Genomic DNA, 24357 nt, shown 5'->3' with positions numbered 1-24357 from the left:
GAGCTGCAACACGAGCCTGAGCAATCTGGCTGCTGAGCTCACGTGCTTGGCCACTATCCTACATTGCTTTTCATCCTATAATCTAAGAACACCTCACCTGGGTTATGATTCCAGCACAAATAAGTCCATTATATATGAGCTATATAAAAATCACATCCAACCTCACTATGCATTTTTTTCCCCAAAATTATCAAATTAAGCAGGACTAGATATTTCCTTTTTTTTTTTTTATTTTGGCCACTTGTTCATTTGCCATCACTCAGCACATTGGCTAAGACAATTGACAGCAATAGCAACAAAGGGTTAGTGACATCTCAGGTAGTAAAAACTCAAAATTAAGAAAATTCTATCCTTTATTTTTATTTATATGAGAGAACGCCTTGGTGTGGCTGTAGAACACAATCTGGGGGGAGGAAGGATAGTTTGAGAACCACTCATCCAGAGCAACTTTCTATTGTATAGATGACAAAGTCACAAGTCTGAGAGATAAGACAAATCGCTTCAAGTCACTCAAGTCATGGAGCAAATAGAGACAGCACAAAAACCAGAGCCTGCGACTTCGAGTGCTCTCACCCCTACACCACACCACCGGGTTGACATTGGGAAGGATTTAAATGATGCTTTAAGCAGAGATTTCTTTCATTGCCTAAAGCTGTTTGTCTCAGCTTTCCTTTTCTTTTTTTTTTTCTTTAAGTTTATTGTCCTTGACTTCCCAGCTAAACCATCCCAGTCAAGATAAGTGCAAGACATAAAGCAATTTAGGCATGGATTACACTCCAAATGCTGATAATTTACATTGGTAGATAATCCTTTACATATTTCCTTTAAAGTTGTTACACACTAGGGACGCCTGGGTGGCTCAGGTTGTGATCCTAGGGTCCTGGGATTGAGTCCCAGGTCGGGCTCCCTACATGGAGCCTTCTTTGTCCTTTGCCTGTGTCTCTGCCTCTCTCTCTCTCTCTCTCTCTGTGTGTGTGTGTGTGTGTCTCTCATGAATAAATAAATAAAATCTTTAAAAAAAAAAAAAACCTTAAAAAATACAATGAAATAGTTATGTTACCCACTCTATTTTGATTCTTGGGATAATAAAAAAAAGTTTATTTACTAGTAATTTAATTGAAATAAAATAAACTTGGCTGAAATAAAACTTATGGAACCGGGATCCCTGGGTGGCGCAGCGGTTTGGCGCCTGCCTTTGGCCCGGGGCGCGATCCTGGAGATCCGGGATCGAATCCCACGTCAGGCTCCCGGTGCATGGAGTCTGCTTCTCCCTCTGCCTGTGTCTCTGCCTCTCTCTCTCACTGTGTTCCTATCATAAATTAAAAAAAATAAAAATAATTAAAAAATAAATAAATAAAACTTATGGAACCATATGTTAGGATGTCAGAGGTCAGTGATTAAACAAAGCTAGAAAACAAAACCGAATATATTAAGGAAAATTGGTTGCCTCTTTATAAAATAACTTCATCAAACTGCTTTTCAGTTTTACATCTATCATCTATATCTACAATTCAATTCTATATACCTTTTCAGTCCTTAAAATATAAGATTAAATGATTTTTTTTTTAAATCATGGAACTTGAAAAGAAACATAGATTTAAGGAGTATTAGATAAAAGGTAAATAAAGACTCCTGTGAAGATATAAGATGATGAAAAACGACTTTGGCTGTCTCCATTGTGACCTTAAACTTTCTAATTGGGTTCTTTCCAGCAAGTCTCCTGGGCCAGGCGAAGACCCCTGTGGGCACAGCACCCTGTGATGGCAACCAGAACCCCCCCACAAGCCACGAGATCTGCCCTGGGCCAGCAGGACCCCATGGGACTGACCCCAGGCAATGATTAGACCTGACCTTCACTTGCCCACCTCATGTACCCACCCACCTTTGCCCCACATTTTCCTTATTTAATTAAACCTGAACTATTTTCAGCACTTTGGAGACAGTCTTTGAGATGCTAGCCCACGGTCTCCCCTGAAATAAATTCTTTTTAGTTCCCCACCACTTGATTCTCTGCCTTTGGGTTTTGTCAGCAGCCAGCCTTGGAACCCGTCTGTCTGGGGCCTGCAGAGCCAGGTGCTCTTGGACCCTGTGCACCGGCTACCCCTGGGACTTCTGGATATAAGCACTGGTTTCTAAACATTTTTAGAGGGGGCGCCTGGGGGGACTTAGTTGGTTAAGCGTCTGCCTTCTGCTCCGGTCATGATCCCAGGGTCTTGGGATCGAGCCTCACACTGGGTTCCCCGCTCTGCAGATCCTTCTCCCTCCCCACTCCCCCTGCTGCTCCCCCTGCTGTGCCCCTCTCTCCTTCTCCTTTCCCTTCCCCTCCTCCTCTTCCTTTCTCTCTCTCTCTCTCTCTCTCTCTCTCAAATAAAATCTTTAGGGCAGCCTGGGTGGCTCAGCAGTTTAGCACCTGCCTTTGGCCCAGGGCGTGATCCTGGAGACCCAGAGCCCCACGTCAGGCTCCCTGCATGGAGCCTGCTTCTCCCTCTGACTATGTCTCTGCCTCTCTCTCTGTGTATCTCATGAATAAATAAATAAAATCTTTAAAATATATAAAATAAAATCTTTAAAAAATAGTTTCTTAAAAAATAAATTAAAAAAAAAAACCATTTAGAACTTGGCAGGACAAGCATTTTTTTGTTTAACTCAACCTTGAACTACTATACCCCACTGCCCTTGAGCTAGGGAACTGCATTCAGGCAGCGAAGGTTCGGCCCAAAAGCTGGAGCCAGACCTTCGATTTCCAATCCTGGCCCTTGTGGCTTCACTAACCGGGGACCTTGTACCAATTACCTACTGAACCTCTCTGTGGCAGCTCGGCGTCACCAGGAATGGGATGACAGTGGGATGTGCTTCGTACAGTGTAAAGACAATCAAGTGAGCTAATATTTGCAAAATGCTTAGAATACTAGACGATGGTGAGCAGCTCAGATGTTAAATGAAAGAAATAATAATTAGGGCGAATTGTGAGCCATAAATCAAAAACGGTACAGTAAGAAGAAATTAACTAGAGGAAGGAGAGAAGGGAGTAAGAGAGGCCAGAAAGAAAGAAAAGAGAAAAGCCCTGAGGAAGCAGAAAACAAGAGTATTCCAGAGAGAACGTGAGCCGTGAGCCCGAGGAGAGGAGGCAGGAAGGCAAAGGTGTAAACAGAGCAGGGGAGGATGTCTGAGCAAGAAATACCCAAACCAGCAAAGTAGGCAGGGAAGTGGGGCGGAGAAGGCGAGAAGAATGTCAGGGAAAAGGAAAGAACCTTCTCATTCTGAGGGAATAGGTGAGAATCAGAAGTGAAAGCAGATCCAGGATTAAGGATTTTCTGAGAAAAGAGAAACAGTTACAGTTGGGGTAGGGGGAGCAGAGGCGGGGGGGGGGGGGGGGTGGGGGGGGGGGGTGGGGGGGGTTTCTCCGACTACTAAGTAAAGAGGCCTTCAGAGAACAATCGGGAGCTTGATCCAGGCCCAGAACACTGCTCTGCGGAATGCCACGGGGGCCGGGGACACGGGCGAGACACACTGGGGTCTACGCAGAGGGAAACCTGACTCGGCTTTAAAAGGGAAGGAAATTCTGACCGAAGCCACGAGGTAGGTGGATGAACCTTAGAAACACAAGGCTCGGTGCCATCAGCACAAAGGGCCCGGACGAGGCCCCGGCTAGCAGGCGGCCCCACGCAGGCCGAGCACAGGCCTGGCCCAGCGCTGACCCGGGAAGGGCTGCGGGAACCTGCAGGCCTGGCTGCACCACCCCGCGCCGCGCAGGCCGGAGCCGCTCAGGGGCGGGTTCTGCTTCAGGTGTGCTTTACCACAGAAACAAACAGAAATAAAACGCCCTGGATGATGCCTGCAGTAGTCACGCGGTCTCTGCCGTGCTGGACGTGGGACTTCACTGGTACCTTTTTCCCTCGAGACCGTGAAGAAAACCCAGGGTCACTCAGGGCCCTAGTGCTCCCATGGCCAGTGAAGCCTGCCCCGCCTGTCCCCTGCCCAGCCAGACTGCACCCGCGCTCCCGCGGTGGCCAGAGCCACCCTGCCAGCCCGGTCCAGGCGCTGACCTTTCTGGAACCCCTGACAGCCAGTCAGCTCTGCGCTCCTCGGAGCAGGGTAGCGACCACGCACGGCACCTGCCCAAGTGTCTGGCACATGGTAGGTGAATAATAAATAGCAGCAATTGCTTTTTTTTTTTTTTTTTAAGATTTTTATATTTTATTTATTTGAGATTTGAGAGAGAGCGAGTGAGAACAGGAGAAGGGGGAAGAGGGAGAAGCAGACTCCCGGCTCGATCTCGGCGATGAAGGAGCAGAAGGCTAGCTGATGACAAAGCATAAGAGGACACCCCACAACCTGCCGCCCCTTGCCCCCACTCCTGGGTGGGGTGTGTGACATTCTCCAGGAAACTTCCAACTATCTCAGTGTTAGTCACGCTTGCTAGAAAGAAAAACAACCTGACCTTGAGAACAGTCAGGCCTCCAGGGAGGGTCCTGAGGGTCTCCTTCAGCAGATGAAAGTCCTTTAGGACACCCTCCCTTCATCCTTACTCCTCCATCCCCATAGTATATAATCAGCCATTCCTCACAACCCCAGGGCAGCCTCTCTTTCTGCCCACAGGTCCTATCCTCACGCTTTAATAAAAAATGCTTTCTTGGCCACGGGCTCTGGACCTCACCACCATTCTATCTCACCAGGACTTCGGGATCATGATGGCCAAAGGCAAGCCGAAGACGGCCACTTAACCGACTGAGCCACCCGGGCGCCCCAGCAGGGATTGCCCTTATTGCCAATGTCCTATTAAACCTCAAGCTCATTCTTTTCACTTCTTCCATATAAATACTTCCCCAACATGAGGAAACCCCAAAGACTTTCATTTTAGGGGGAGCAGGATGGCCAGGTGAGGGGATACAAAGACAGTTGACTTTCCTGTCAAAGGCCCAGTCAGCACAAGCCACCCTCTGGACCTATTTCAACTGTCCCCCCCACACACACACACACCTCCTAGTTTCCTAGCTCACAAACTCCCAGGCTCTGATTCTGGATTTATTTCTTGGATCTCTGACTCCTGACCTGATTCATCTTAGGTTTTATACCATTCTTTTTAATGAAAGCCTTGGAAAACACCCATCCCACCAGCTGCATGAGCATCTACCGTTAACCACAACCCTCTGGTTCTGGCACTGTGCCCTGGGACACGGCTGAGGGATGAGCCGGTGCATAGGGCCAATCACAGGGACAGGATATGCGGACAGCTAACACATACTGAGTGCCTTCCATGTGCTAGTCACTGGTCTAAGCAATTCACACTTAGCAATCTATTAATTAATTTAGTGTCACAACAACCCAGGGGAGTTGCTTGAAACCTGTATCTTCGGGACACCTGGGTGGTTCAGTCATTTAAGCAACCAACTCTTGATTTGGGCTCAGGTCATGATCTCAGGGTTGTGAGATTGACACCCCCCCCCCCCCATCAGGCTCAGCACTGGGCATGGAGTATGCTTGAGATTCTCTCTCTCCCTCTGCCTGCCCCTGCTGTCACACACACGTGCACGCTCTTACTTTCTCTTTCAAAATAAATAAATAAAATATTTAAAACAAGTATCTTCATAATTCCGAAAACAATAGCACAGAATCATAAAGGAGTGCTCTGAACAGCTGCTAACCACTACACGACTGAGAGGCAATATTAAATTTGAAAGCTACAAAATTAGGCCAAGTGAAATGAAAATGAAGGGTTTCTACTGTGCCCACTCATTTGGAACGGCAAGTAGAAATTTTACATTTAACTGATCTCTGGACAAAACGGTGTTAGAACTCAAAAGAAAAGACAAAAAAGCTACTAGACTCTGTTCTTAAAGATGAACAGGAACTGGTGGCATAAGTAGCAAGGGATGAATAACAGAATTCTAGAAATTTCAGCACAAACTCCCCAGTCTTGCAAAGAAGAGGAAGCCTAAATAATCATCACGTAAGTTTCTCAATTTTAATATTTCACACTAGTAACACCGAGAAAAAACTAAAAATGAGACGTTTAAAATAACAATACTATCACCTTGCCTAGCACGGTGTTCCAAGTCTCCTGACAGACCTGTTGCTTTGCTCTTCACCCCAACCCTGCGGAGGCTAATGCAACACTGCACTCCGTTTCCCAGAGCAGGAAATGCCAGAGAGGGAGCGGACATAACCTGCCCAGGCGTGGGTCTGCCCAGCCTGAACACCACCCCAGCCCGTGCCAGCACTGCACCCTATCCCGTCAGCCCCCTCTGCCCCCAGCTAAGAGTACTGGAAACCCCCGAGTGAGGGCAGTCATAGGACCAAAATATTATTTTTAATTCCACAATGAAGTAATATAAATACAATTTTAATTAGGGAAAATAGGCCTGAGGAACCAAAGGTTGCTGAGAGAGTAAACCATCAGGGAAATGAGACTTTCATAAGAGCTTCTGAGGGACCCCTGGGTGGCCTAATGGTTGAGCATCTGCCTTCAGCTCAGGGTGTGATCCTGGAATCCTGGGTTCGAGTCCCACATTGGGCTCCCTGCAGGGAGCCAGCTCCTCCGTCTACCTATGTCTCTCTCTCTCTCTCTGAATAAATAAATAAAAATAAAATAAAATAAAATAACAAAAGGTTTAGACAACTTTAAAAAATAATCACAATAAGCCTTTGACTAGGTTCCAAATTTAAAGTGTTTTTCATTAAGCTGTTATGGATTTGGAATATTTCCAACTAAACAGACAAGTCTGAGGGTAAAGATAAAAAATGAGAAAATGAGAAAGTGATAATAGAGTCCTCTAGGTATTTCTACTGATGCCAATCATATTTAACATGTGTCATGAGTGCTAACAGTGAAGCAAACAATGAAATGTTCGAGATTGCAGAAAAACTCCAGATAAAAAAATTATTTGTTTTATTTGTTTATTTATTTTAAGTAGGCTCCACACCCAACATGGGGCTTGAGCTCATGACCCTGAGATCAAGAGTCACATGCTCTACCCACTGAACAAGCCAGGCACCCCTCCAGGTAAAATTTTATGCCATTGGAAGAAAACTTTTGAAAAAAAAACTTAGGAAACTGGATAAGTGAACAGACAATGGCAGAAAAATTTCAGAATCAGTAGCACTTTTACTATTACAGGACTGATGCATCACAGACTAAACACTATTGCAGAAAACATCCTAAAGAAACTTTTCTGATTCATTGCTGGCCATCATCAAAGACAATACTGTGTAACCAGAAGAAAACTGAAAAAAAGATTTAAGAAAGAAAAAAAAAAAGATTAGGAAACAGGATGACTTCAAAAAAGAAAAAAGAAAACAGGGTGACAAAAATAAGCAAGGACCTAAGTGGCTCAAGCAGATCTGGAAAGGTACCCTTTTCCCACTCCATTTATATGTCCCTTTGCCCTTCTACTCCCCACCGGGCACCGAGTCCTCCGCCTTCCTCAAAGAAAAGAAAAACCAAGGGCAAGAGTCTTGTTGCGGGTCTCAGACCGACAATTCTACATTAAAATCCTTGAGAGTTCAAAAGGAACCACCACTCAGTGTGAGTTCTGAAGAATGATAAACCTTGATGTCTGCCTTTTCCTTTTTACAAAGAACACCTGGTTGGCTGGTAAAATCTGAAGGCGATTTCAAAGAGAATCTGTCAGGAGTTCTCTATTCTCCTCTCACATGATTTTAGGGGAAGCCTCAAAGCTGCAGAGTGTATCACGGGCCTACAGAAAAGGGCACAAACCATTAGCACCCGACATGAGGGACGTTCCAGAGTAAACTCTGGTGGGTCAAGGCATGGAACACCACTGGGGCCTGACAGCCCCAGTAACCACCACCATCTCCCTCCACCATCCCCTGATCCCCTGGGAGGGCAGGGCACTCAGTCCCCTGGAGCTCACTCCCTCCGGAAAACTATCACATTGGGTCTGCTCCTCAGCCTGACCTTCCAGAAGCTGCCACAGAGACTCTGAGCTGTCTCCTGGGGAGCTTCTTCCTTGGTGGGGCTGAATCGCAGCTTTGGTCTCCCCAGTGATGTAAAGCTACCATAATCCCCACCCTTCCATTTGGTTGCTTTTCGCTGGTTAGCCTCTTGACTGGCACAGCTTAGCAGCAAATACCTCAAGAGGAAAGCCATTGCTGGTCTCAGGCTCACCCCCTGGGTCTTCTTTGCCTCTGGGATGTTGGGCCTCCAGTACTGAGCGCCTTTGTAGTCCTTCAACTCTGATCTTTATCTCTCCAGGCCTAAGAGATTGCCTAACTCTCTGCAGGCGTCTCTGTTTCTCAGGCCTCTCAGCTTTTGCTTGTCAAAAACAGAAGAGCCTGTGGACACCAGAAATGGGTAGACCCCAGTAAGGGAGGCACGGTGGTGCGGCATGTCTGCTGCGACCAGGCGCAGTGCTCTGCTCAAAAGAGCTAGTCGCAAAAGGACTGCATGTTGAGTGATTTCACTTACGTAAACTATGCAGAATGGCACAGGAAGCAGAATAGAGATGGGGAATGAAGACGAACGAGATGTCCAGGAGGTGTGGAGTTTCTTCTGGGGGTTATGAAAATATTCTAGAACTGACTGTGGTGACCTCTACAGAACTCTACTACAGAATGTACTAAAGCTCCTGAACTATACCCTTTAAACGAGTGAATTGAATGGTATATTGGTATATGAATGATACCTTAATGAAGCCATTTTTAAAAAAAGAAAAAAAAAAAGATGGACACTTCAATCAATGCAGAACTCCTAGGGAGCCATTTGACAATAAACACCAAGAACTTTTGGGCCCCTGTGTGGCTCAGTCAGTTGGGCATCTGGCATCAGCTCAGGTCATGATCCCGGGGTCCTGGGATCAAGCCCCAAGTTGAGCTCCAAGCTCAGTGGGAAGTATGTTTCTCCCTTTCCCTCTGCCCCTCCCTCACCCCGCTCATGCATGCACCAGTACTTGGGCATGCTCTCTCATAAATAAATAAAATCTTAAAAAAAAAAGTTTATATGTGTGAATGTGTAATATTTATATATTACTATATAGTTATATTATATATATTTTTATATACACACATATACATATGTATATAAAAACAGCTTGAGAAAGTTCCAGATTCAAGAGGACTTGAGGACATGCTCAAGGCATAGTAACAGAGAGAAAAGTCTCTAACAAGATGAGCCTGTAAAAGCCTTCAAGTTAAAGAATTACAATTTCCAAAGTTCATGAACTGGTTTCATCAGAATCACCTAGGGAGCTAGGCCAAAAGACAAATTCCAGAGCCTTATGCTGAGAATTTTTTTAAGTAAGCACTACACCCAACGTGGGGCTTGAACTCATGGCCCCAAGACCAAGGATCGCATGCCCTACCGACTGAGCCGGCCAGGAGCTACCCGACCTTAAGAATTTTTATTCAGGGATCCCTGGGTGGCGCAGCGGTTTGGCGCCTGCCTTTGGCCCAGGGTGCGATCCTGGAGACCCGGGATCGAATCCCACATCGGGCTCCCAGTGCATGGAGCCTGCTTCTCCCTCTGCCTATGTCTCTGCCTCTCTCTCTTTCTCTCCCTGTGACTATCATAAATAAATTTAAAAAAAAAATTTTTTTTTTAAAAAGAATTTTTATTCAATCAACTGCAGAGGTAGAGGGGAAGGGCGGGCATCTTTGCTTTTAAACATCCCCAGGTGGTGCTCCCTCCCGCAGCGTACATACTAAAATTGGAAAGATACAGAGATGAGCATGGCCCCTGTACAAGGATGACAGGCAAATTCATGAAGGGTTCCTTATTTTAAATAAACAAACAAATAAATAAATAAATAAATATCTACAGGTGATCCTGATGTCAGCCAGATCTGAGTAACTCTCAGACGAAAAAGGAAAGGAAAATCTATCACGGCAATAACACCTTCTGGAAAATCATTCGAGGAGTAATATGAGATACTGAGGCCTCATATAATGATAATGAGGCCAAGACCTGCCTTTAATAAGCAAGGATCCAAGTTCTGAATTCTTACTGGGTCTTAGTGATATTAATAGACATTCATACATAAACTTTCAGTGCTCAAAATCATCACCTTAAAAAAAAACCTTTATTGCTAAACAAAAACTTACCAAGAATCCTGACACCTGATACAACTTACCAGCCTCCCTAATATGTTTGTGGCATTTATGTCAGAATTCTTAAAAGGCTGAAGTGATTGGTAATGTAAGTGGTCTTCTGTAATTTAAGTGCTCTTCCTTGCCAACCCCATTACTCTCCTGAGTATTTGATTTTCCAGCTTCCCTTTGCCACATGCTCACAAGCTAATCTGTTCCATCCACTTATGAGGAATATTTGAAATAAGCACTGTATGTAAATATGGATTTATGAGGAATATCTGAAGACTGAAAGATTGATACAAATGACTCATCCAATAACACTGAGTGCCCCTGTTTTTCAACTACAGATAATGGCTTTACATAGCAGAAGCACATCGCCGCAGCTCCCTTTGTGAACGGTGGCATTGTTTCACAAGACAACTGGCAGGGGTACAAATACTACTGGCCGTGGCCCTGGCACACCTGGACACAGAAAGCTATCTGGCCCAAATATCTCAGGCTCTTTTGTTGAATTAGCAATTGCAGTAACGAAGTAGGGGACTGGCAGGTGGGTGTTCTGGAGGCCTGAAAAGCCTTTCTTACAGATGGTTCTGGGTGGTAACAATGACTCAACAATCACAATTCCAAGTAGTTAGGATAAAATACTGGGTGATGTAAAGAGGTGTAATCTTAAATACTAAGCTATTTCTTTAAATTCGAGGGCTTTAATGATTTAACTGGAAAAAAAAAAGAGAATATTAAAATTGGTTACAGGAAATTATTGTAGAACCCAATTTTCCTTATTTAACACTACATGTTTAATGCAAGAGAAAACAGTGTAACTACCTGTTCAAGCTACCTCAATTCCTGAAACACTATTCAGCCTTTTGTTCAAATAGGCTGAGCCACTGTGCTGACCCAGGATTAAGAAGCAAATTGATACTAGTTTGAAGTAATTCCTTTTATATCCAATTCACTTCTGCACACCACCAGCCCCCAGCAGGTTAATGAGGGTCTCACCTGCTGTTCACTATCAAGTTCTCATTCCTCAACCTCAGTCCTTTGTTTGCAAATTTAAATATTTTGCAACACAGAATGGTCAAAGACAAGCATTTGATGAATGAGATGGTGAGCCCAGACAGATGACATAGGCAGGCAGTTAATTGCCTTCAATAAAAACCCTATCTTGCCGGCACATAATTAAGACTTATACTCTCTATTCAACCTTCTTCAAATTTCAACCTTCTCCATCTTAATAAAACTAACTATAAGAGGCTACCATCCAGAATTGTCTTCTACAAGCCAGGACATTTCTTAAGTACAGAACAGTGTAAAAATATTGAATGTGAAGGCAAATAAAAAGTTATTTATCTTGACAAGTGAAATAACATCACCTGTCTTAGCTAAGTCACAGGCTCACCGTTAAGATATAGAGTGGGATGTTTGTTACAATAGAGTACAATAGCATAGAGTGTATTACAAATGTTAATAACTATTTAAGTTATGATCACCACAGGCTAAGCATTAGATCATGAAGATATCTTACCCAGAAAAGTCTTAACTTCCAATCAAAAGCTACTTAATATTAAAAACAAAAACAAAAGGTACTTAATACATTTCCATTATTAAACCATTCATTTGGGAATAAGTATCCCAAAGAATAAGTATTCTTTGGGAATAAGTAACTATAAGCCAGCGTCCTCTCAACTGACACATGACGTATTTCACTAGAAAAAATATATGTATTTCAAATCAAAATGGACAGAATTTTAAACCTCTGTGATTAGCGTTTTCCTCCACGAAGAGACAAGGTAGTGGCATCCCACTGCTGTTTAGAAATCTCAGCCATATCTACTCTGCAAACACTTAGCTGAACCATTTCATTCAGATGCAGACTCTAACATGTTGGATTCATTTGCAAATCCAGTGAAGTGGTTAACGGAGACCACAAAATTAGAATCCCCTAATGGATGCAGTTTTTTTTTTATTTTAAAACTCAGCATAATCATAGTCCATCTTAATGAAAATGTATACTGTGGAAATAATATTACTTAAGTAAACACCAGTGGAATAGTAATGATTGTAGCTATTTGCCATTTACTCAGCATCTATCACATGCCAGGCATTGTGAGATGGCTTTTAAATACTCAATTTCAGTCTCCACAACAACCAAAAATGTGTACCTGTCCAAGGTCATAGGGCTCCATAAGTAGGATTTGAACCCAGACACCTTTGACTAGAGTTTGGTCATTTCCCTCTCTGCTGCACAGCTTCCTCCTACGCAAAACTGCCAGAACTCAAGCCTGGCTGGGATCTGCTTCTGTCCCCTTGGCCTCCCACCAGATGATGCAATCACTAGGCTGGGCTTGATCTCAAAGGAACCCGGGGAGGTTATAATTTACCAAACCCACAGGGAGTTTTAAATGCACAAATTAGTCCATAAACCAGATTAGTTGAGGTAACTACAAAGCTATAGTGAAGAGTACCCATTATAAAAATCAAATAATAATATTTATTAAATACCTAGTCTGTGCCCAGCATTGTTTTAGGAACTGAAGAACAGACTGGATGAAAATTTTGTATTAAAGTTTTCAGCAAAAAAAAAAAAAATAAAAAAAAAATAAAGTTTTCAGCAGAGGGAAGATATAAATAACATTAATTCACTGTTGTACCAAGACAAAAGCTACCTTTGTGCACAGAAGAGAACATAGCAGCCCTCAGATATTAACTGAGTCAACTCATATCAGGAAAATTAATTACTCCAAATACGTTTTCTGATTATCTCATATATATGCATTTCTCTAGCAGGGGAACTGCTGGGTTTTAGAGTCCACATATCTTTGACTTTCTAGATAATTCCAAACTGCTTTCCAAAGTAGTCATACCACTTTATACTCCTATCAGCCAGGTAGGAATGAATGTTCCTATTGCTCAACAGCTTCAGGATTCGGTATTGTTAACTGTGATTTACGTATATGGTTATATGGCACTGTGGTTGTAATTTGCATTTCCTTGATTATTAACAAGGTTGAACAGCTTCTTGTGCATTTATTAGACATCTGGATAGCTCCTTTTCTGAAATGCCTGCTCAACACTTCTGCCCATTATCTAATTAGTGCAGGTAACATCTTATTTAAGATTCAATATTCAAGATCTATACTGAGGTCATGAATACATTCTCCAATATTAACTTCTAAAAGCTTTATTGTTTTGCCTTTCATCTGCCATGCTTCCTGGGTCATAAGTTTTTGAATACATATGAATCTGTTTCTGGACACCTCATGGTATCCTATTGATCAATTAGTCTATCCTGGTGCCAATACCACATTGTCCTAATTATTACAGCTCTTCTTGAGCTCTAGTAAAGATGTTTTCCAATTTGTTTCTACTTTTTCAAGAGTCACTGGCCTTTTCTTGGGCATTTACTGATAATTTTAGTATCAACTTGCCTTTTTATTAATTTGTTGGGATTACATTAAATCTCTAAGTCTGTTTCCAAAGAATTGCCACTTTGCAGTATCAAATCTTCTGATCCTTGAACCAATGTATCTTCTTCATTTATTTATGTTTCACATAAAGTCATTCAATAAAGTCTTCAAATTATTTTTTGTAAAGGTCTTTTACACATTTTTTGTTAGACTTAAAATATATCTCCAAGAGTTCTTTTCAAAGATTTTATTTTTAAGCAATCTCTACACTCAATGTGAGACTCGAACCCACAACCCCAAGAGTGAGTCACATACCCTAGAGACTGAGCTAGTCAGGTGTCCCATATCTACTATCATTTATAACTGGTGAAAAACCACAGATCTGAAAAAACATATGATTTTTAATTTTTTTTAAGTAATCTCTACACATGGGGCTCAAACCCACAATCTTGAGATCAAGAGTCACATGCTCCATTGACTGAGCCAACCAGGGACCCCAAAAAGATATATTTTTTAATCATGTATAAAAAGATGCCATTTTTAAGATTTTATTTATTTATTTGAGAGACAGCAAGAGTGTATGAGCACAAGCAAGGAAAGGAGCAGAGGGAGAGGGAGAGAGAATATCAAACACATACCTCATTGAGTGCAGAGCCCAATGCAGGGCTGTCTCACAACCCTTAGAACATGACCGGAGCTGAAACCAGGAGTCGGGACACTTTACTGACTGAGCTACCATGCACCCCAAAAGATATAGGTTTTTTTTTTTTTTTTTTTATGAGACACCTAGATTTTGGGATAACTCATATATAATTCATAAATAAGCATGAATATAAATGCTCTTAAAAATTTTTAATGAAACGAAGTTCATCAAAGTATAATTTCTGTTGCATATAATTTATTCTGTTTTTTTGTTTTTTGTTTTTTGTTATTCAGTTAATCTCTACCCCCAACATGGGGCTCATACCCACAACCCCAAGATCAAAAGTCACATGTCCCACTGATTGAGCCAGCCAGGCTCTCCATAATTTGGAGGCCGGGAGGGGCTGTTGTTTTTTAAGAGTTTGTTTATTCAAGAGAGACAGAGAGACAGAGTGTGAACAGAGAGGGGCAGAGGGGAAAGGAGAGGGCGAAAGAATTTGAAGCAAACTCAGTGATAAGCACAGAGCCCAAAGGGGGCTAGATCCCACCACCCGGAGATCATGACCTGAACTAAAACCAAGAGTTGGATGCTAAATGACTGAACCACCCAGGTGCCTCCCTATAATTTAGTTTTAATTCTAGAATTAACATTTCATTGTTATATCATATCTCACTTCAACAGGTTTCATGTACTTGATAAAACTTACATGTCACATAAACAAGTGTCCTCAATACCAATTGGTTGTATGTTGGTCCTTATATTTATCAATGTATGAAGTACTTAATTAAAATCCAGGATAATTTCATTAATCAACTTCAAGAGAGATGGATAAATGACTGAAATCTAATTAATATACACAGGATTGTCAGGGTACCTGGGTGGTTCAGTTAAGCATCTGCCTTTTGCTCAGGTCATGGTGTCTGGGTCCTGGAATCAAGTCCCACATGGGGCTTTCTGCTCAGCGGGGAGTCTGCTTCTCTCTCTCTCTCTCTCTCTCCCTCTCCCTCTCCCTCTCCACTGTGTGTTCTCTCTCTCTCTCTCTCTCTCTCTCTCTGAATAAATAAATAAATAAATAAATAGTCTTAAGTGAAAAAAATAGGGATGTCTGGATGGCTCAGCTCAGTCAGTTAGGCATTGGCCTCCAGCTCAGGTCATGATCCCTGGGTCCTGGGATGGAGACCCCATGTCGGGCTCCCTGCTCTGTCGAGAACCCTCTCCCTCTGCCTGCCGCTCCCTCACTTGTTCTTTCTTGCTCTCTCTACCTCTGTGTCAAACAAATAAATAAAATATTAAAAAAGAAAAAATATATAAAAACCATTGCCTAGGATTGAGAATGCACACACTTTGCTCCTAGCCTTCCCTCCCACCACTCTTACATCATTCACTAAAATTGTCTTCTTTTTTCATCTGTAGTTACAATACTTTTCTGTCAATGTTGCACATTAAGGATGAAATGGAAACAGATAGTCAAATGCAAAGCAACAATTAGCCAAAGGTGTTATAGCTATTCCGCTCTCAGAAGGACATAATAAGGCTGCCTATAATCATGGTTTGTAATAAGCCTGAAAATAACCCCCAACAGACTGGCCTCAAAATCTTCAAACAATGCTAAGAAAATGGGAGAGATTTGCACACAAAACATAAAAATTTTGAAGAAAAGTAAAGAAGACTTCAGAAATCACCTTGAATATCTTGACTGCCTTCACTCCTTTCTTCCTCCAAACATTATAGAATCCAGCAAGTAAAAGGCTTTCTTGCACTACATGAGGGGGTTAAAAAGTATCTATCACTTCTAGGAATTTATAACATATTTGGGAACCAAGAAATAAGCCCAGATAACTGCTACATGATACAAATGGAGCAATCGGTCAATGTCACTATTATTACAAAACAGTACAGAAATCCTGTTTTGTAGGACATCCAGAGACAAAGGAGATCACTTTCAAGTAAGACGGTCAATGGGGCCTCAATGAAGAATGTGTGCTTTCAACTTGCTCTAGTACAGGGTTTGCCAAACTACAGCCCTAGGGTGGCTCAGCACCTGTTTTTGGATATAGCCTGCGAGCTATTTTACATTTTCAAATAGTTGAAAAGACTCCAAAAAAAGAGTATTTCGTAACACATGAAAGTTACAGTACATCACGTTTTGGAGTCCATAAATAAAGTTTAACTGGAACACAGCCATGCTTTCACATGACAGGGGAGGAGTGCTTGTAACAGGGACCATATGGTCCACAAAACCACAAATATTTACTCCCTGGTTCTTTACAAAAAAAAAAAAAAAAAAAAAAAGTTTACCAACCAACTGCTCAAAAAAGGTGGATGGAATTTTGGTGGACAGAACTGGAGGAGGGGGCGGGGAAGGATGACACAAACAATCCGTGTGAGAAAGTAAGGTGTGAAAACACGAAGGAAAACTCCATAATACTGCAGGAACTGCAGGAACAGTGGGAAGATTTGTTTGGCTGAAGCAGAAGGTTCAAAATCGGTAGGTACTGAGCCAGCAATCAGTATGTGCTTTGAGGTTTTTTTTGGTTGTTGTTTTTTAAGATTTTATTTATTCATGTGAGACACATAGAGGCAGAGACACAGGCAGAGGGAGAAGCAGGCTCCCTGTGGGGAGCCCAAAGCGGGACTCAATCCCAGGACTCTGGGGTCACAACCTGAGCCAAAGCCGGATGCTCAACCACTGAGCCACCCAGGGGCCCCCATATGTGCTTTGTTACTGAGCCATTTGTATTATTGTAGTGACTGATAACAAGTGTTCTCATACCAAGAGTATGAGATTGGTACTATTATTATCCTCATTAAGAATTAAGAACTAGTTGAATGAGGGATGCCTGGGTGGCACAGTTCATAGTTTCGGCTCAGGTTGTGATCTCAGGGTGGTGAGATGGAGCCACGCATGGGGCTCTGTGCTCAGTGTCAACACAGTATGGAGTCTGCTTGAGATTCTCTCCCTCTCCCTCTGCCCACACCCACCAAGCTCTCTCTCTAAAATATAAATAAATAAATCTTTAAAAAAAAATGTTAAAGGATTTGATAAAGAAACTAAGCCTAGAGATTTATGTAATAGGCCCAAGATGAGTCAACTGAATCTAGTCTATGAATCTAGGTTCTTTTGTTCACAGAGCCCACGCTGTTCAATGCCACAAGGTCAAACTAGGTACTACCCATACGGGGTAGTAAAAGGAAATACTTCCACCAAAGTAAGTTAGGGCAAAACTCTCAATGTTTTCTTTTTAAAAGTTTCTCTTTTCTAAAGATTTTATTTACTTATTCATGAAAGACACATAGACAGAGGCAGAGACACAGGCAGAGGGAGAAGCAGCCTGTGTGAAGCCCAATCAGGACACTATCCCAGGACCCCGGGGACCACGACCTGAGCCGAAGGCAGATGCTCAACCACTGAGCCACCCAGGTGTCCCTCAATGTTTTCAAATATTAAAATAATATTAAAAGAATTAAAAGGTATTAAAAGAATATGATTTCATCTGTAAGCTGACTCTCTTTTGTTTAAAAGGACAGTTGTCCCATGAGCTGGTCCAAAACGTTCCATACTTGGAATCAAACTATTGTGGCCGTTTCCTAAATCATTGAGGAGAAAAAAAAAAAAATCTGTGAGCCTGATTTTCTCAATTTCAACGTTCTCCCAGAAGTATTTCCTAAATCTCTGAAAAAATGACACATTATAAAAATCAATAAGTAGCAGACCAAGTTTGGGAAAATTCAGCTGATTATGCTTAGCTCTACTTTTTTTTTTTTTTTAATGGATTGTGTGCTCAACAGATTTTCATTTTATTATTTTAGGTTTGAATGATTAATTGAGCATATTAATTCAATAACAGTTAACTCAATTATCTGGAAGTGGTTTTAAGGTTTTCTTCAGAAGAATAATGCTTCTGTGAGAGCTATCATAAGCACTAAGAAAAAAATCAGGCCCACCTACATATTAGCAGTATCTATTCCATGAAACTATAGAAACAAAGACAATACATTGTATGACAGTTTACCACTACTTGGAAATACCTCACCCCTACTGAACTAAGCCTAGGGCAGCACAGTTCAACAGAAATATGCAAGCCATATGGGCAAGCCACATATGTAATTTTATTTTATTTTTTTAAGATTTTATTTATTTATTCATGAGAGACACACAGAGAGAGAAGCAGAGACAGAGGCAGAGGGAGAGGCAGGCTCCATGCAGGGAGCCCAATGTGGGACTTGATCCTGGGACCCTGGGACCATGCCCTGGGCCGAAGGCAGGCGCTCAACCACTGAGCCACCCAGGGATCCCTCACATATGTAATTTTAAATCTTGTAGTAGCCACATTCTTTAAAAATTTAAAACAGGTGAAATTGATTCCAATAATATCTTTATTTAACATAGTTTATGGAACATATTATCATCTCAACATACAACCAATATTTTAAGACCATCAGCTCAACAGGCTCAGCAGAAGAGCATGGGACTCTTGATCTCAGGGTCCTGAGCTCAGGCCCCACATCAGGTACAGAGATTACTTAAAAATAAGTCAATAAACTTTCTAGTTACCAATTGAACCTTTTTTTTCATACTGAATCTCAAAATCTGGCATAAAAGTATTTCACACTTACAGCACTAGCCAAGTTTCAAGCCCTCCACAGCCACATGTGGCCACTGGCTACCATATGGGGCAGCAGAGATCTAAGGGACAGCCCTTGTAAGGATCACAAAGGAAAGAGGCTGTGGATTACAGCCAGAGTCAGACCTAGAAAAGTGAAAGATATAGGTCAAGAAAGGGAGCATGTGGCTCCGATATTCTAATGTTGAAATAAGAGTCCAACTAGGAAATGAGTAACAAGCAACAACAAATCATTTTTGCAGATAATGACCTTCCAGCAATCTATCTGGGGTTCTTGAAGTCTTGCATAGTATTGATTCCATAATGTTTGTTTCCTACACATTGTGATACGTTTTGCTATACTTATGATTTGGGATTATTCATAATCTCCCCCCTCCCTCTCCATTTTCTCACCATCACCCCACCACCACCAAGTAATTCTCTATTTCAAAGTTTTCAAAACAAAACAAAACCCACTTCCAGGTGCTTTCCACAAGCTGAACAAATTTAGAATCTATACAGCTGTGTATAAACCACTGAAGGATCTGAGGAAGGGAATGGCAATAATGTTTCAGCGCTAATAGTGAAGTATCAATGTCGCAGAAGGAGCTATAGGAAATAGGCACCAGTTCAGAATGTTCCACATAAATCTTGAAATAGGGTTGCAGCCTTGAGAACAAAAAGAGGACAGGGAGCAGATTTAGCAGTGATTGAAGTAAATCATGTAAACAGGATAATGTCAGAAGAGGGAGAAGAAGGCTGCAAGGTGGGGGGAAGGACCAAAATAATGAAGTCAGCAGCTCCCCTCTCACCTTCCTCCCCCTACGCTGTAGCCATGGAGAATTCCAGAGGGACCACTCTGCGAAGATTTGCTTGTGGCAAACATTCATTTTTTAACTCCTGGCTCTTTCTAGACAGCACACCAAATTCTCATTTGCTAATATATTAAAGTACCGATGATAAATTTTAAAAATAATAAATTCTGCTTGTAAAAAACATACAAATTGCTGGAAGGGGGTGTGTCTACGCTCTTTGGGAAAGAGGTAGGATGGGGGGAGAGTGTGTATTTTAGGCTGCAATAGGTCAAAGTACATCAGCATTCAATTTTAAAACCAACTCTGACTAAACAATTCAAACACTGCGATGACAAGATGTTTAATAGTTCATTTTTACCAAATGAAAGAATGAACTTATGTGTTTACTCGTGCTTGAAATGTAAAATTAAGGAAACCATAACTATAGCTCAGTATTTCTCAACTCTCATCAAATTCTGCTTGTTACCAGAAACCTAACCCATTGGGACATGTTTTTAAAAGGTAAAATGAATCAAATGTAAATTCTTTCCACTCAGAAGAGTTCATGGTGCCCCTTCAAGTATTAGGGAAAGTCTTGAAAGTAGCAAATCACCAGTGAAGTCATTAGGTTACTGATCTAAGTTTAAAAAAAAAAAAAAAAAAACTAGATACAAAAAACACAAATCATGATGCCAAGTCGGTAGAAACGTTTCAAACACACACACAAAGATGGGAACCACACTGAAATATCAGGAGGGATTATCTCTGGTCATTTTACTTTAAGTAGGTTTTATTTCAGACTGTGTCTCTATTTTCTGTGGTTTCTGCAATGATCATGGATCGTTGTGAAAACCAGGAAGAAATAATAAATTTAGACAAAGTGGAAACTGAGGCAGTACCAACCAATTTAGGATCATATTGGACTGACAGGCTATACCTTGTATCACCATAATCTAAGTAAAAAGCATTTGGGGCCCCTGAAGATGTGAACTTTGCTGTCTCTATCATACAGACTTGATTACATTCACATGTACAGCATAGGATGCGCACATTAATCCTTGGGCTGCAAAACATTAGGAAACTAAAAATGGCTCATTTAGGAAAAGAGAGCAGGTTGCAAAACAAAGAGGGGAGCCAAGAGCGGATGAACAAGGAATAAACCAAGAGTCACAAGGTGGGCAAAACGTCTCGGTCCAAATTTTTATTTTATTTTTTTTAAAGATTTATTTATTCATGAGAGAGCGAGAGAGAGAGGCGAGACACAGGCAGAGGGAGAAGCAGGCTCCGTGCAGGGAGCGCGATGCTGGACTAGATCCGGGGTCTCCAGGATCACGCCTTGAGCCGGAGGTAGATGCTAAACTGTGGAGCCACCCAGCAATCCCCCCGCCTCCCCAACCGGTCCAAAATTTTAAAATGTAGCGCTACTACCCAATTGTTCGCTGCGACACGAGTCGTTAAAAAAAAGTAAAGCAGAAGTTGTGTCTAAATACACCAGATTGGGGCATCCCGGGTGGCCCAGCAGTTTCGCGCTGCCTTTGGCCCAGGGCGTGATCTGGAGACCCGGGATCGAGTCCCACGTCGGGCTCCCTGCGCGGAGCCTGCTTCTCCCTCTCTCTCTGGGTCTCCCATGAGTCTATAAATAAAATCTTCATAAAGATCAATACAGCAGATGGAATCAAGGCGGCTTTACAACCGGGCTCTGCCCCGAGGCGGCCCGTGTCCTCCGGGCGGGCGGGGCGGCGCGCGCGCGGGCTGGCGGGCGCAGGGGCACCTCGCGGGGCCGGCGGGGCGTCCCGGGCGGCTCTGCGGGGTCCGGCGACGGCGAGGGCCGCGGAGGCCCGAGAGCTCCGGCGGGCAGGGCTTCCTCGTGGCGGCCCGGCCCTCCGCGGCGCTCCCCGGGCTCGCGCGCACGCCCCGCCTGCGCGCGCCGAGGCCCGGCGGGGACGTCGCTGCCACGGCCGGCGGGCGGCCCGCGGGGAGCCGCCGTCCGCGCGCCCCGCCCGGCCCCGCGACGCCGGGCTGCACGGCGGGGGCGGGGGGCCGGGGCCGGAGCCCCCCGCGCCCCGCCCGCGCCCCCCGCGCCCCGCCGGCCCAGCCCCGCGCCCGCCCAACCGCCGCCGCAGGAGCGCGCGGGGCGCCCAACCGCCGCCCCGGCCCAACCACCGGGGCAGGGGAGCAGAGGCGCGCGGCCGGGGGGCGAGCGGGCCCGCGGGGGTCGCGGGGGAGGCGGCGCGGGCGCGGGCGCGGCCCGGCCCGGAGGCGCCGCGGCCGCCCGGAAGGCAGCGCCGGGAGCGGCTCCCGGAGGGCGCTCTGCCCCTGTCCCCTCGGAAGGCGCGGATGGTTTGACCCCCCACCCCGAGCGAGGTGCCGCGTCCCAGCCCCGGCTGGACTGTACCATCGGGCGGCGCCGCCGGGATTGCTCCCCCCACCACCACCGCCAGGTCCCCCCCCACCCGGGTCCGCGGTCGGTTGGCCCCGGCCGGGCGCTGAGACGCGGAAAGAGCTTGGCGCCATTTTGGGTGGGACTAAGCAAAGACGAAACACCCTCCCAGTCGATGGGGTACTCCGGCCGCCGGCTTATCCGGTTCCCTTAATCCTTTAGGTACTTACACGGCGTTGGGTGAGGGGAGCTGGAAGATCAGCGGGTCCCCGGTCCTCTCTCCCTAGGGGTGATGGAAATCAAACCCCCCCCGCCACCTCCAGGTGGTTCTTCCCGCCGCAGAGTGGGAGCAGCATAAAAGGCGGGGCCTTATTAGCATAATCTGCCCGGCAACCTGATCTCGCCGTGACGGGATTGGCGGGCCTCTGTAAACCCCATGCCCTGCCTAGAGACGAGCAACGCCGGGGCGAACTGACAGGCCCAGATTTAAGACTCATGACGAAGATCCTGAGACGCTTATTCAGGCGGCAGAGAAAGCCAGAAGGAGATGCACGCGACGGCCCAATGGCTGAAGGCCTCTTTATTTCGTGCTCTGCTGTTGCTTTAAAGCCCAATCAAAGAGCGGGTCTCAGGCGGCGCTCGCCTGCGTTTGTGCGCTAAGCCAATCAGGGAAGCCGACTCTGCGGATTCGGGGTCAGGCCGGGCCTCGCGGTCCCGCGGCTGCCCAGGTGGCCCGGGTGCAGCGGCTGCGGTGCGGGTCGGGGTCCGGGCCCCCCTCCCACCGCCACCGCGGCGGAGACGCCGGGATCCCGAGCCGGGGGGGCGGGGCGCTGGGCTCGGCGCCCCCCGCGCGCGTGCACCTGACGCCCACCTGCCGGCGGAGGCTCCTCGGCGGGTCTGCACGCGCCGCGCTGGGCCCCGGGCCGCAGGCTCCCGGGGGTGCAGGGCCGGCCGGGGCCAGGGCTGCCCCGGGGCGCGCGGGGCCTCCAGCTCGGCGACCGCGTCGGCGCCCCGGCCCTGCCCACCCCTGCGGCGCCGCACCGCATCGCTCCTCTAGCCCTTCCCGTTCGGAAGGTGGGGGTGCTGTTCAGGACACGAAGCATGATTCAACACTGATGGAGCAGTGACTCCATCGCTCATCTCTTAACCTCGGGCTTCCGCATCCCCCTCTCGCTCCAAGTCGCCTTCCCAAAGGGCAGCCGAGCGCGCACAAGTGAGCCCAAGCTCTGGAGCGAGGCGCCCAGCCCTAGGGAGCCGCCCCCGGCAGGAGGAGCAGCCGGATCCGGAGGAGCCTTGGAACCTTCGGACCTCCAGGGAGCGATCTTCCCAGCCCTCTGGCAGCTGCTTTGCTACATTGTTTTAAAGATAAAGTGAGCTTTTCATGTAAAAATACCTCCCACACTTCAACGAATAGGAATGGAAGTGTTAACGATGATAAAGCACACAAAACTGCTAAACTAACCAAGAAAAAAAGAGGAAGAAAGCACGAGGAAGCAAGAGACTTGAAAATAGAAAAAACATCCAAGGTTGGGGACGGGGAAAATGCAAAAATCCATTCAACCACGTCCTGCTCTCTGTTTTATTTATTTTTAAAAACTGGAAACAAAGTGGAAACAAGAGAACACTGCAGTTTTTAAAACTCGAAGACAGTTGATTAGGTTGTAAGCAACTTGATAACTAGACCATGTCTTGTTCCTCCACAGGATTGGAAGCTTTGCTGGGCTTGGAATTAGGTGATCCCTTAAACACTTGTTGATTTCAATTGAGAAAACGTATTTGGGCCCTGAAGAAGCAATGCCAGTAACTCTTCACTGGACATATAGACCCATGGAGGTCCGTTGCCTTAGGAAACATGATCTTGGTTAGGAAAGTCACTCCAGTGTTCCCCTTTAGGTCTGTGGATAGACAAACAATGCCAGAGGCTGGACAATCCACTCTTTATATCCCTTGGCCTCTAAAAAAAAAAAAAAAAAACTTCCCCATTTTGAGATTTGACATTATATGCTCTCTGATGGATTCCGGTGGTCCCAACTGAGGTCAGCGGACCAGAAATGACACCAAGGAACCTAAAAAGGGAAGTTGACAGAATGAATGGGACTACCTGGACTGCAGAGCACAAGTTACCCTCATGGACTTGGAGAAGTGGTCTGAAACTTTAGAGCACACACATAAGTACACACCATCCCAAAGATTTTTGATTCAGAAGGCCTTGAGTGAACCTCAGCAATCTGCATTTCATATAATTTTTTAAAGATTTTTTTAAAGTAATCTGTACACCCCACGTGGGACTCAAACTCACAACCCCAAGATCAGGAGCGCACACTAGCCACTGAGCCAGTCAGGCGCCCGCCTATACATTTTTGGTTTTGAATTTACATTCATTAGAATTCACTCCTTTTGGTGTACTAGTATTTATTGAATACATACTGTATGTGCTAGAAGGAAGAGAAGAAAATTAATAAGATAATTCCGGATGATGATA

The 24357-nt window shown here is 44.7% G+C and overlaps 1 protein-coding gene and 1 non-coding gene across 7 annotated transcripts in view; one reads left to right on the top strand and one right to left on the bottom strand.

Moving 5' to 3' along the window:
- PRDM10 (PR/SET domain 10) overlaps positions 1-22542 on the bottom strand; it is a 96864-nt gene extending 74322 nt beyond the window's left edge. For 3 of the 6 annotated variants that reach the window (XM_072729333.1, XM_072729332.1, XM_072729335.1), the window contains exon 1: positions 22106-22393. The gene's annotated coding sequence lies outside the window, so the exon portion shown is untranslated. Of the gene's footprint in view, positions 1-22105 lie in introns of all 6 variants that reach the window. The other 3 variants (XM_072729331.1, XM_072729334.1, XM_072729330.1) reach the window with 2 other exon arrangements.
- LOC112920394 (U6 spliceosomal RNA) lies at positions 9636-9739 on the top strand. The gene has a single exon (XR_003235057.1). It is a non-coding gene; the product is annotated as a U6 spliceosomal RNA (small nuclear RNA).
- Positions 22543-24357: the final 1815 nt, after the last annotated feature.

Source organism: Vulpes vulpes, chromosome 12 (assembly GCF_048418805.1).
Source record: "Vulpes vulpes isolate BD-2025 chromosome 12, VulVul3, whole genome shotgun sequence".
Classification (NCBI taxonomy): domain Eukaryota; kingdom Metazoa; phylum Chordata; class Mammalia; order Carnivora; family Canidae; genus Vulpes; species Vulpes vulpes.
This window is presented reverse-complemented; position numbering and strand designations above follow the sequence as displayed.